This window comes from Hippopotamus amphibius, chromosome 2 (assembly GCF_030028045.1).
Source record: "Hippopotamus amphibius kiboko isolate mHipAmp2 chromosome 2, mHipAmp2.hap2, whole genome shotgun sequence".
Classification (NCBI taxonomy): Eukaryota; Metazoa; Chordata; class Mammalia; order Artiodactyla; family Hippopotamidae; genus Hippopotamus; species Hippopotamus amphibius.
The window spans coordinates 95,943,487-95,957,866 of record NC_080187.1 but is presented as its reverse complement, the minus strand read 5'-3'; the positions used below and the strand labels follow the sequence as shown (position 1 = coordinate 95,957,866).

The window sequence follows — 14,380 nt, the reverse complement described above, 5'->3', positions numbered from 1 at the left end:
ATGTTTCCTTCAAGTGAGAAAGTACTATGCATTGTTTCAAAGCTACCTTTTTACACTTGGGGAAATAGTATCAATATCGTTTTCTGTTCAGTTCTTCTGAATAAAATGTATTGGATAGTCACTAATTTACTTTTTTTAAAAGTCTGTTAAAGGTATTTCCAGTTCTTTATTACGATGTTTACATAAACAACCTGTGTATGCATTTTTGTGCTTTTCTTTTCTGAAGTACATTTGTTGTGTTACGCACTGGGCATATTAGAATGACCCTGACAGTTTTCTTTTACTTGAGGGAAGCAACCAAACCAACATTCTTGTCAAGTTCTGGTTAACTGATTATATATATTATGTATTATATACATAATGGATATATATATCATATAGCTATTGTGACATGGAGGTGACAAATCTAAGATCAAGCATCTGCTTATGATTAATAATGTAAAGCAGGGTTGGTAAACTATGGCCCACTGGCTACCTGTTTTATGAAAATAAATTTTATTGGAACACAGCAATGTGGATTTGTGTATTAGCTGTGGCTGATTTGTGTGTGTGTGTGTGTATTCAACAGCATTGTTGAGTGGTTGCAGATGAGGCTTACAGAATCTTAAACTACTTACTCTCTGACCCTTTATGGAAAAAGTTTGACTCCTAAGATACAGAAAAAGAATGTTGTAAGCTCATATTTTAGAAAATAGTTTCAAAAATTTGTACAAACACAAGTGTGATTCTATTGCCAGGCTAAGGACATAACAGATTTGTAAGCAACTTGAAATTCTGATGTGGATACAAATCATGAAGGAAAGGAGAAAGCATCCACATTAATTACATAGGGCTTCTTATAACGTCTTGAGTGTAGGAAGTGGAAAAAAGCCTGGGTACACAATGGGAAGCGGTAGCAGTACTCATAACATTGAGCTGAAGAAGCTTGCTATTTAAAACATGTTTTCCTGAGTAATTCTGAGGTACAGTTAGAGTGTAGCACTCTGGCTTTAGGGACCAGAACTAAGATTGAGTGGAGATTATAGATAGGCAAATATTGGCTCACGAGAAAACTATTATGTGATGGCTATCCCAAAGTAAAACACACTGTCCTACAAAGGATTATGTTTGCTGTCATTTAGGTTCTTACTAGACATGTTAGGGATACAAGAGCCAAAAAGGAGTCACTGTGGCTTGTGGATGGGAATTGTTTTTCATTGAAATCTTTTCCCTTCACTGAAGAGAGTGGATAAATACCCAGAGAGAAAATATTCTGCTCTTGATAGTTTGGGGCTGTTACAAACAGTCCTGCCATGACATTATACCTCTGTCCTGGTGCTTATGTGTGTTAGTATCTGTAGGATGTGTCTTGCGTAGAAGTAGAATTGCTAAGTTGTTAGAACTTGTGCATCTTTAACTTTAATAGATAGGACCAAATATTTAAGTGGTTGTACCAGATTGCACTTCCACAGTAGTATGAGAGTTCCCATTGCTCTACATTCTTAACCACACTTACTTTGTCAGACTTAAGTTTTTGCTAGTCAGGTGGGTACATAATAAAATACTATCGTGGCTTTGATTTACCATTCCCCTGACAAGTAATGAGATTGAGAACCATATGTCTATTGGCAATTTGGATCTCTTGTAAGGATCCTGTTTCAAATATTGGTGTGTGTTGTTGTAGTTAATTAGGTAGTCTCTCTCACTGATTTTTAGGAGTTCTAGTTGTGGAGACTTGACCATTTCGGTTATATGTGGAGAAAATATCTTCTCCAATTCTGTGGCTTATCTTTTCCCCCTATGTTTGAGTAGTAGTCTTAATTTTAAGCGGTTGAATTTATCAAAAATTTCCCCTATTGCTTATACTTTTTGTGTCTTGCTTTAAGAAACCTTCTGGCGGTTAGTCAGGGTGCGGTATGGGTGAGGGTGGTCAAAAGGTACAAACTTCCAGTTATATGATACATAAGTTCTAGAGATGTAATGTACAGCATGGTGACTATAGTTAACAATACTGTATTGTATATTTGAAAGCTGCTTAGAGAGTAGATCTTAAAAGTTCTCATCACAAGGGGAAAAATGTAAATGAGGTGCTGGATGTTAACTAAAGTTTTTGTGGTAATCATCTGTCAGTATATACATATATCAAATCATTATGTTGTATACCTTAAACTTATACAATGGTATGTCAAGTATATCTCAATAAAACATGGAGTCAGGTGGAGGGGAGAAACTTTTCCCTACTCAGAAAACATAAAGATATTCTCCATTATTACCTTATAAAAGCTTACTATTGCCTTTCTTTAGATCTTTAATCCACTTAAAGTAGGTTTTTTTGGCACAAATGAGGTAAGGGTTAGACTTACCTTAATACATATGAACATTCCTGGCATTTGTTGAAAAGCCCATTTTCCCCTCATTGATTTTCAGTATCACCTCAAGTATCTTTATTCTTTTTTTTTAAATTTATTTATTTAATTTATTTATTGGCTGCATTGGGTCTTCGTTGCTGCACACGGGCTTTCTCTAGTTGCTGCAAGCGGGGGCTACTTTTCATTGTGGTGCGTGGGCTTCTCATTGTACTGGCTTCTCTTGTTGTGGAGCGCGGGCCCTAGGCGCATGAGCTTCAATAGTTGTGGCACATGGGCTCAGTAGTTGTGGCATACGGGCTTAGTTGCTCCGTGGCATGTGGAATCTTCCCAGGGCAGGGCTCAAACCCGTGTCCCCTGCATTGGCAGGCGGATTCTTTACCACTGCGCCACCTAGGAAGTCCAAGTATCTTTATTCTTGATGCATCCATCTGATCGCTATTCTATATCATTGTTCTATGTGTCCTTATGTAAGTTCCACACTTTCATAATATGACAGAGCAGCTCTTCCTATTTTGTTCTTCAGTAGTTATTCTCTATTCTTAGCTCTGTGTACTTTCATTTGAGTTTTCCAGTCAGTTTGGTAATTTCTACATAAAAACCATTGGGAATTTGATAGGTACTGCATTAAATCTAATCCATGAGTGTGATTTCTCTCCATTTATTTAGGTCTTTAATATGATTTTGTCATGTTTTTATTAGGTTGACCCATGTGAAATGTTTTTGTAGATTCAAAATATTTGAATGTTGGCAATTATATGGTTCAGCCTGACAATTCTCTCCAGAGGTCTCATCTTATATGTCTGTTATCCTTATATAACCTCAGATGCCACTTTCTATTATAAACCCCTTTTAAATTTCATTTTTCTCTTCATTACTGGTACATAAATAACCTTTGATCGTGGATCCATTAGCCTTACTAGAATTAATAATTTAATTTACATGTAGATTGTTTTGGGTTTTTTATGATTATAATCATAACCTGTGAATTATGACATTTTGTGTTTTTTTTCCTTTGATTTCTAACTTTTGTTTTCATTCACCAGTTGCCCAGTTAGTACATTGCTGAAAGAAGGTGGTGAGAGCAGGGCTCTTTTTTTCCCTTTGATGTCTAAGAAAAATGAAAATTTTACCAGTAATTATAATGTTTGATGACAGGTATTCTATAGGTTTGCTTTCCTGAATTTGGTTTGACAACATTTTATGTAGGATTTTTGCATTTGGGTTAATGAGTGAAATTTGTATATTAGCTTTCCTATCTAGCTATACTTTACAACTTATGTTGGTTTTATAAAATAATTGTGTGCTGTAATATTTTTCTGTTTTATGGTAGAGTTTTGTGTCCTTTTCTTGAATGTTTGTTAGAACTTCTCAGTAAATTCCTTTGAGGCTGAGTTTTCTTTGTAGGAAGGTTTTTTGATTTCTGTAATGATTATAGAACTATTCAGATTTTCTATTCTTGAAATTGGATTTAATTTTCTAGGAACCTATTTTAATTTTAGTTTGTTGTCATAAGCTTCTGTAGCCTCATCTTTTAATGTGTACGGTCTTTGTTTTGTTGTTTCCTTTTTCATTCCTGAATTTAGTTTGTGATTTAAACCTTTGGTGAGATTATCAGTATTTCTAGACATTTATGAAGAACTAACCTTCATCTTTGATTCTGTTGTATTGAAAATGCAAAGGAAGAAGCAAATAGAGGACACGATTTTTAATCTGCCTTGGAGATTTGATAAGGGACCTTGGAATTAAAGTTCATGCTTGTTTCTGATTTTTAATTTGTGAGTACCAAAAAGTGAATATGTTTAAATTATCTATTTGATTGACAATGTTGTGTTAGTGTCAGGTATACAGCAAAATGATTCAGTTACACATATACAAGTATCTATTCTTTTTCAAATTCTTATCCCATTTAGATTATTCCAGACTGTTGAGCAGAATGCTCTGTGCTATACAGTAGGTCCTTGCTGATTATCTATTTTAAATATAGCATTGTGTACGTGTCAATCCCAAACTCCAATCTGTCCCTCCCTCCACCCTTCCCCCCAGTAACCATAAGTTCATTCTTTAAGCCTGTGAGTCTATTTCTGTTGTGTAAATAAATTCATTTGTATCATTTTTTTTTAGATTCCACATATAAGTGATATCATTTGTTATTTGTCTTTCTCTGTCTGACTTACTTCATTTAATATGATAATCTCCTGGTCCATGCATGTTGCTGCAAATGGCATTATTTCATTCTTTTTAATGGCTAATAATCCATTGTATATATGTACCACATCTTTGACCATTCCTCTGTCAATGGACATTTAGGTTGCTTCCATGTCTTTGTTGTAAACAGCACTGCAGTGAATGTTGGGGTGCACTTGTCCTTTCAAACCATGGTTTTCTCTGCACATATGTCCAGGAGTGGGATTGTTGGATCACATGGTAGCTCTATTTTTAGTTTTTTAAGGAACCTCCATACTGTTCTCCATAGTGGCTGTACCAGTTTACATTCCCACCAACAGTGTAGGGTGCTCCATACCCTCTCCAGCATTTATTGTTTGTAGATTTTTGATGATGGCTGTTCTGACTTTATGAGGTGATATCTCAGTGAAGTTTTGATTTGCATTTCTCTAATAATGACCTGTGTTGAGCATCTTTTCATGTACCTCTTGGCCATCTGTATGTCTTCTTTGGAGAAATGTGTCTTTAGGGCTTCTGCCTATTTTTTGATTGGGTTGTTAGTTTTCTTGGTATCAAGCTGCATGAGCTGTTTGTAAATTGTGGAGAGTAATCCTTTGTCAGTCACATCATTTGCAAATATTTTCTCCGCTTCTGTGGGTTTTTTCATTTTGTTTATGGTTTCTTTGCTGTGCAAAAGCTTTTGAGTTGAATTAGATCCTGTTTGTTTATTTTTGTTTTTATTTCCATTACTCTAGGAGATGGATGGAAAAAGATATTGCTGTGACTTATGTCAAAGAATGTTCTGCCTATGATTTCCTCTAAGTTTTATAGTATGTGGTCTTAAATTTAGGTCTTTAATCCATTTTGCGTTTATTTCTATGTATGGTGTTAGAGAATCTTCTGATTTCATTTTTTTATATGTAGCTGTCCAATCTTCCCAGTACCATTTATTTAAGAGACTGTCTTTTCTCCATTGTATCTTCTTGCCCCCTTTGTCATAGATTAATTGACCATAGGTATGTGGGTTTGTTTCTGGGCTTTCTATCCTATCCCATTGATCTATATTTGTTTTTGTGCCAGTACCATACTGTTTTGATGACTGTAGCTTTGTAGTATAGTCTGAAGTCAGGGAGCCTGATTCCTCCAGCTCCATTTTTCTCCCTCAAGATTGCTTTGGCCATTTGAGGTCTTTTGTATCGCCATACAAATTTTAAGATTTTTTTTTTTTGTTCCAGTTCTTTGAAAATGTCTTTGGTAATTTGATAGAGATTGCATTGAATCTGTAGATTGCCTTGGGTAGTATAGTCATTTGGACAATATTGATTCTTCTAAACCAGAACATGGTATATCTTTCCATCTGTTTGTGTCATTGATTTCTTTCATCAGTGTCTTAAAGTTTTTAGAGTACAGGTCTTTTGTCTCCTTAGGTAGGTTTACTCCTTGGTATTTTATTCTTTTTGATGTGATGGTAAATGGGATTGTTTCTTTAATTTCTTGTTCTGATCTTTTGTTGTTAGTGTATAGAAATGCAGCAGATTCCTGTGTATTGACTTTTGTAACCTGCAACTTTATCGAATTCATTGATGAGCTCTAGTTGTTTTCTGTACCACCTTTAGGATTTTCTATGCATAATATGTCATCTGCAGACAGTGACAGTTTTACTTCTTTTCCAATTTGGATTCCTTTTATTTCATTTTCTTCTCTGCTTGTTTGTGGCTAGGACTTCCAAAACTATGTTGAATAAAAGTGGCGAGAGTGGGCATCTTTGTCTCTTTCCTTGTCTTAGAGGAAATGCTTTCAGCTTTTCACTGAGTATATTAGCTGTAGGTTTGTCATAAATGGGCTTTATTATGTTGAGGTATATTCCCTCTATGCACACTTTCTGGAGAGTTTTTATCATAAATGGGTGTTGAATTTTGTCAAAAGCTTTTTCTGTATCTGTTGAGATAATCAGATGGTTTTTATTCAGTTTGTTGATGTGGTGTATCACACTAATTGACTTGCAGATATTGAAAAATCCTTGCATCCTTGGGATAAATCCCACTTTATCATGATGTATACTAGACATTTACAAAGAACTAACCTTCAGCTTTGATCCTCTCTATTGTATTGAAGGTGCAAAGGAAGAAGCAAATAGCGGGTGTGATTTTTAATCTGCCTTGGAGATTTGATAAGGGAACTTGGAGTTAAAGTTCATGCTTGTTTCTGATTTTTAATTTGTGAGTACCAAAAGGTGAATATGCTTAAACTAATTCTAGCTAACAAATTCTATTTTTAACTTGCCATTTTCTGTTTCTATTTTAGCTTTGAAGGAAATTCAAAACAGAAGTCTAGGGTTTAAATCCATTTTTCAAAACATTGTTCACTCTTGTATATTTAATACTACATGAAATTATACTAGATTAGATATTCCTAAATAGATTTTGAATCCTATAGCGAAAAAAAAAATTTTAACCTTACTAAAACTATGAATGTATTTACTGTATTTTGTGTCATTTTTATAGGGTTTTATTTACTAAATTTTATCCATACTTGTTTATTATGACATCTCTAGTGATGATCCTATTGAGTGTGCCATTCTTATAGAATATGAACTTGATGTCCATATCAGGTTATAAATCAAAGCTCACTGTATTCAAACCATATTGGCCTCCTCGTATTGCTTAATCATACAAACATGCTCATGTTTCAGGGCCTTTGTACTTGCCGTTTCCTCTGACTGGTCTGCTCTACACAGAGATTATTCATTTGGCTTATTTTGTCTTTTCTTTTATTTCTTTATTCAAACATCACTTCGAAAGACAATTTCCTTGATCATGCTTTGTAAAATCATTCATACACACACCACGCATAGGTTACCTGTATTCTCCTGTAGCCCAATTTATTTTTCTTTATGATACTGATTATCACCTGACATTTATTCTCTCTTGCCCTACTTGTATTAGTTTCCTATTATTGCTATAACAAATTAACGCAGACTTATTGGCTTAAATAATACAACTTACTGTTTTACACTTCTACAGAAGTCTTATGAGTTTCACTGGGCTAAAAGCAGTGTCATCAGGGATGTGTTCCTTTTTGGAGACTGCAGGAAAATTGACCTCCTTGCCTTTTTCAGATTTTAGAGGCCTCCCAATTCCTTGGCCTGTGACCTGCTCCCTCCATTTTTAAAGCCAACAAAACTGTGTCTTTGATTGTTTGTAGTCACATCTTCCTCAGGTTCTTTCTTATTTCCTTTTCTACTTTTCAAGGCCCCCTGTGATTACATTGGGCCTATGTAGGTAATCCTACTTAAAGGTCATTAACTTAATAATGTCTGCAAAGTCCCTTTTGCCATGTAAGGTAATGTATTCACAGGTTCCTGGGCTTAGGACATAGATGTCTTTGGGGCCTATTATTCTGCCAGTCGTACCACTGGAATGTTAATGCTTTGATTTTGTTGTTGTTGTTGTTTGCTGCTGTGTGTCAGGCCCTGTTCTAAGCAGTAGTTAAAATAGATACTCAGTAATTGCTGAACATAAATTTCATAGAATCTGAAATTAACAGGTTTTCTTATTTTAACGTCTCTGAAATTAGGATGTATCTTAAAATTGCTATTGGCCTGACTAAAGTTGGGTTCTTTCAGATATTTAGGTTTACTTCTGCTAGTCATCTTGGAGTGCCACCTAACTTGAAGTTAAATTTTCTGCTTAAGCTTTTTTAGACCACACAGCTAGTATGACTTCATATCTGCAAACCACAAGATATGCCTTGTGGTTCAACTCTCAAGGGATAGTTTTTCTCCTTATACCCAGGGGTAATATTGAAATAGGCATGTTTATTTTCTTCATTTGCAAGGTGGTTTATTTGCTGTTTATCTTTAACATTGAGAGAAGCCATTTGTTGTCCTAGCTTTTCTTTGAGGGTCCTTCTTAGATAACTCATCTCAGGCTTTTTTCTTGCTTGGGGTTTCATAAAGTATGTCTTATAAAAAAAAAAAAAGTCTTATGGTTGTTAGCTTTCATTTGGTGTCCCATCTTTATTTGAGGGTTCTTCTTTGACCCATTGCAGGCCAGTTTCTTTTTTGATAGTATATAAAATAATGCCTTTTACAATTGTTTATTAGATATCAATGAAATAGGGTGTTTCCTGAATGAATGAATTGACTGCATGATTTGGTTGTGATCTCTGGCTTGCCTCATCAGTTTTGTCAAGAGGAAATGGATGTAGTAAGCCTTCAGCTTAAGATGATAAATGATGGAAAAGTGATTTTAGTTTTAAGCTGTCTGGTTTTGTTACTTTATTGAAGCACTTAAATAAGTACATAGACGGTTTCTCTTTCCAGGTAGGGTGGAATAGCTGGCAGCAGATCAGCATTCTTACCTAAAAGAACTAGAATAGCCAGATCAAATACAGTTGTCATCTGAAGGCAGCAGAGAGCAAGGAGAACTACCAGGGCTATGACTCTGGAAAGGGAAGAAGCTTAGAAGACAGTTAGCTTTTGTAGTTGCTTTTTGCCCTGGGGACTATGCTAATTATGGATGCAGTGCAAACCTAGTTGAACAACTGGGGACAGCGTGGGGACAAGAAATCAGAGCTGTTGGCAAATATGTGGGGTGCCTCAAGCATATGACCTGTTTTCTCTCAGGACTTTTGCCAAATACTGGGTTCTCCTCGGCAGGAGGCCAAAAAAGTCAGTAAAAAGCAAAGTGGAATTTTTAATAGTCTTAGAAGGCAAACATGAATTTGGGGATCCCTGGTGGAGTGGTCCCACAGAATATAGAACAGGCTCCTAGTTGAAAACTGTAGATGGCTAAGGCAGACAGGTAGATTAAATCTTACCAAAGCTGAAAAATCAGCCTTACCTCAGCATAGTTGCTAATTAAAATGTTAAACTACTGCGATCTCTCTCCAGCAGAAGGAAGATTGGACCTTCTTAATGGTAAGATAATGTCTGAAGCCTCTAATGTTTTATGTATACTATCCACTGTGGAGTCAAATATACTGTGCTACCAAAAGACAGGGCCACATAATCAAAAACCAGAAGGTGATAAACCAACAATAGAAATGGAGTCATAGGTGATCTTGATCTTGATCAAGTTATCAGGCAGGAATTAATTATCATTAATATGCTCAAGAAAATAGTTGAAAAGATAGAGAATTTCAGCTGAGAATTAGAATCTATAAAATAATCATGTGGAGAGTCAAAAAGTGAAAAATACCGTTTCCATGATTTAAGACCTCCTTCGGTTGGTTTATCAGAAAATAAGACACAGCAGATGATAGGATAAAGTCAAAGGCAAGTCAATGAAAAATATCCAAACTAAAATATTGAAAATATAATTGAAAATTATACAGAAAAGACTGTTACACGTGTGGGACTTTGTGAAAAGGTATGTATGTATCTATTTGTAGTTCCCCAAAAAAGTAGGGTGAAAACAATATTTGAAAATGTAATAGCTATATTTTTCCAAAAGTGTGATAAAAGACGTCAGTGGGAGATTGAAGTTTTGTGATCCCTAAGCAGGATAAATAGAGAACACAGCGGCATAGGCTGCTGAAAACTAAAGATAGAAGCAAAGGGAAGACAGCTGAGTTTTAATCAGGAACCGTGTAAGCTAGAAGACAGTGGAATGGCATCTGAAAACACTGACTTTAAAAGTTCTCAACTTAGTATATTTTCATTAAAAATGTATTTCTGGGCTTCCCTGGTGGCACAGTGGTTAAGAATCCGCCTGCCAATGCAGGGCACACGGGTTTGAGCCCTGGTCTGGGAAGATCCCTTAAAAAAAAAAAGAAAGGAAAAAAAATGTATTTCTAAAAAAATGAAACCAAAATAAAGACATCACCAAACCAAACCTGAGAATTCAGTACCAACAGAGCTGCACTAAAAGAAAATACTAAAGGGAGTTCTTTAAGTAGAAGGAAGATGATCTCAGATAGAAATAAGGAAATATAGGAAGTAATTATGAACAGAGGAAGGGTAACTATGTAAGTACAAATAGACTATTGAAAAAATAAGTTTAAAATATGTGTAGGAAAAAAATCATGATAATCATGCAGAAGATGGGATTAGTAAATGAAGCTTTGAGATTCTGCCATGATCAAGGAAATAGCAAAAGCAAAACAGATTTGTCAGGTTTGCATGGTGCAGTCTCTAAGAACCACTAAAAATTAATAAAATATTAGCAAATTAAGAGTGGAAATAGAAAAATCATTAGAATAATACAAAAGAAGGCAATCAAGAGTAAGACAAAAAGGTAGATAAAATAGAAGACATAGTAAAATGGTAGCAACAAATATGTCATCGGTTATATTAACTATATATGAACTAAATATTATTAAAACAAAGATCAACTACTAAAATAAAAACAAAACTCCTATGCTGCTTATAAGAAAATCTTAAATATGAAATCACAGAAGTTGAAAATATAAAGATGGATGGGATTCTAGGAAGATGGCAATAGCATAGATTTTTAATTTTCCTAGATATCCTTATAAAAACAAATAGAACAAAAAGATCTAATCCAAAAATTTAGGGCAATATCTACAGACATTTAGAATGATGTGGTGTCTCCCACAAACACCAAAATAGCTGTTGGGATTAAACAGCTGAAAGCTACAAGACCTCTGTGGTAACAGTAACTGTACAGAGGAATGTTACCTCAGCAAGCTAGATCAGCTGAGAGTGGCAGCTATGGTGGCCATCTTTTAGATAACCCCAATAATTCCTGCTTCCTGGTACTCACACCTTACATAGTTCCCTCCCACGTTTTATTAGGGCTGCTCTTTGTGACCAATAGAATATGGCAGCAGTGATTGTATACTGCTTCTGAGGTTGGGTTTATAAAAACATGAAAGCTTCCATTTTGGGCTCTCTCAGATCACTTCATCTGGTGGAAGCCAGCTGCTGTGTTGTGAGAACTCAGGCAGCCTGTTGGTCTTCTCCCAGTTGAGCCTTTAGATGAGACTGTAGGTCTGGTCAACAGCTTGACTGAAACCTCAAGAAAGACCATGAGCCAGAACTACCCAGCTAAGCTGCTTCCGAATTGCTCATCCACAGAAACCAAGGTAATTTTTGTTTTAAACTGCTAGTTTTGTGGTGACTTGTTATATAATAAATAACTAATACAGCAGCTGAAGCCAGAAAGGGGTATGCACCCCCGTTTAGATGAGTATACACAGTTTGAGGTAAGATCTGAAGGGACTAGAGCCCCATGAACTCTCAGAATTAGCAAAAGTTCCATTCCAGGACAACGTCCTATATTGAGAATAAACTACTAGGAGTGCAATCCAAATTGAGTAGGACAGGAACAGTAAAGACAAAGGAAAAAAGGGTCTAGATAAAAATAGGGGAGGGGAATAGAGCCAGGAGATACCAAAAAGTAAGTTTCTATAGTGTCATTTTTTAAAAATTAATTTTTGAGGCAAAATTTACTTAAAGCAGTATGTACCATATAGAGCCACCACTGTTATCAAGATATAGAACCTTTTTATCCCCCCTCCCAAAAAAAAAAGTCCCTGTGGGCTCCATCAGTCACAGTTACTACCACAACCCTCAACCCTTGGCCTCAGACAGACTACTGATCTGCTTTCTATCAGATTAGATTTTAGCTGCCATCGTTTTGAATGCTTCTCCAAAAAACAGCAGCAACAACAAGACTGAGTTCTGTGGAGCTCTAATGGCTGTGATCTAGCAAACCTAATTGAAATTATACCCTCTAAAGGTTCCAGAAAATTTCCTAAAAACAAGCAAAAGAAAAGCGTTGATGTCAGGTTCATACAAAATTAGAAGAAAAAGAAAAAAATAAGAAACCAGGATAACACCTTACAAGGAAAACATCCCAGAAAGACATGCATGAGTCAAGAGAAGGTGAGCCAAGAATTTTAAGTCTAGCCAAACTGGCCTTCAGTATAAAGGCTGGAGACAAACTACCATTAACTTGTAAGAACTAGGGGAAGAATTGTTCTCACAAACCCTTCCTGGGGAATCTTACAGAGAACTAGCAGCTTCAGACCATCAAGATGACTAAAGGCAATTTGACATAAAGAGTGGTGATAAAAATTAAAAATACTTTTGCATCTAGAACTAGGACTAAAGGAGGTACATAAAGGAGAAAGTATAGTATGTAATGTTTTTATGGTCTGACACTGTAGATGCAACTATAAGACATGGCAGATATATACAAAAATTTTGAAGTATTCTCTGTAATCATGATGACAGCTGGTAAAAATGTCTTATGTGTAATGTGAATAAAGCAAAGAAGTACTTAAAGCATTCTAATTTAGGCATCCCTGGTGTCTTTGAGAACTAGAATTTTCTGATTGTGGGGGAAAGGAGAAGCAGATAAATAATTGCTTTGTCAAAAGTAAACTTACTCTTTAGTCCTGAGTTTGAACAGAAAGTATGTGCAGAAACTCATGAGGTATCTTGTACATGCATTAATGTGTATGTCTAAATTTTGTAGCTTTGTCCACTGAAAAGGCCTAGAGATAGTGATCAATCCAGTTGCAGTAAGCTTTTCTGGTGCCTAAATTGTGGTCTTGAAATAACCATTTCCACCTAAAAGAAACCAGGCTTCCTTGGAGATAAGACTACAGGCTGGGGGCAGAAAATGTACAAGATGAACAAAGAGCATCTTGTCTTGCAGATAACAAGGAAGCCCACAAAGACTACTAAATTCTTGTCAGAAAGATTTGAGAATTAATTGGAAGATCCCATTGGCCAAAGATGAGATGATTTGAACATCAGTAAGGAAAGTAGAGAGGATTGAAATACCTCAAATATGTGACCAGTGAGTTTTTGTATTACTAGAAACTCACTGGTCACCTACATAGAATGTTTGAGAGCTATGTTTTTTAAACTGCTAAAGAAAGTATTTCATCTTTATTTGTTACATGAGCTATACCATGGAGTCACCAAGTAATTGAGGTCAGGTTTCTCTTTATGGAATTATTCCAGCAAATAAGTGAAAAGGGAATGAAAGAACTAGAATATCAATGTTTTCCAATCCCCAGTAAATTAATCTAGGCATTGAGCATCTATGGCTGCTATCATCATAGCAAAAGGCATATAATTAGGTGCTTACTGATGAAAATAGACCTATAGATGGTTTTACCCAAAAAATGAACCTGGATTTGAATAAACATTTAGAGCACAGATCAGCAGCTTTGTTCTATGAAGGGCCAGATAGTAAATAGTTTAACCTTTGGCCACCAGATGGTCTCTGTCACAACTCAACTCTGCTGTGTAGCATGAAACCAGCCATGGAGAATACATAAACGAATAGGCATAGCTGCGTTCCAGTAAAACTTCATTTTTAAAAACAGGCATCAAACCAAGGGTTTTTGACCTTTACTCCAGCTCCAACTACTGATTTACTGGAAATACAAATGACAGAAAAAAGTAAAGTACACTTTGGGGATGCAGATATCAAAATTAAGACCATGGGAAACTCTATAGGACAAATACTGGGGGTTCTTCAAATTATAAGAAAAAAGATTGGGAATTTAGTTTTTGAAACAAAGAACTATATCATATACTTAGGCAGACAGGTGAGAAGATTGAAGAAATTATAATTCGTGGGAGGGAGTGAAGAGGTAACTGGGAAAGAGGACATGAAGTGCTGAGGTACTTGACAGTCCTATCTCTTGTCATGGTTGATTACAAGGATGTGTACCTTATAATTGGCTAAACTATACATTTATCTGTGAATTTTCTGTATTTGTTTGTATTTGACATTAAAAGTTTTAAAAGGTGAAATGATTGGAAAAGTCACGAAGCAAGTGCTAACCAAAAAAGTCACCAAGCAGATGCTAACCAAAAAAAGCAAAGGTACTTTTGATACTAAATGCATTACTAGAGATACAAAGACATTTCATAAGAAGAT

At 35.6% G+C, this 14,380-nt stretch overlaps 1 protein-coding gene across 2 annotated transcripts in view; it reads left to right on the top strand.

The window, feature by feature from the left end:
* The window catches only part of UHRF2 (ubiquitin like with PHD and ring finger domains 2), a 73,788-nt gene that overhangs the window by 33,175 nt on the left and 26,233 nt on the right, over positions 1 to 14,380 (top strand). The gene's annotated exons all lie outside the window — the stretch shown is intronic.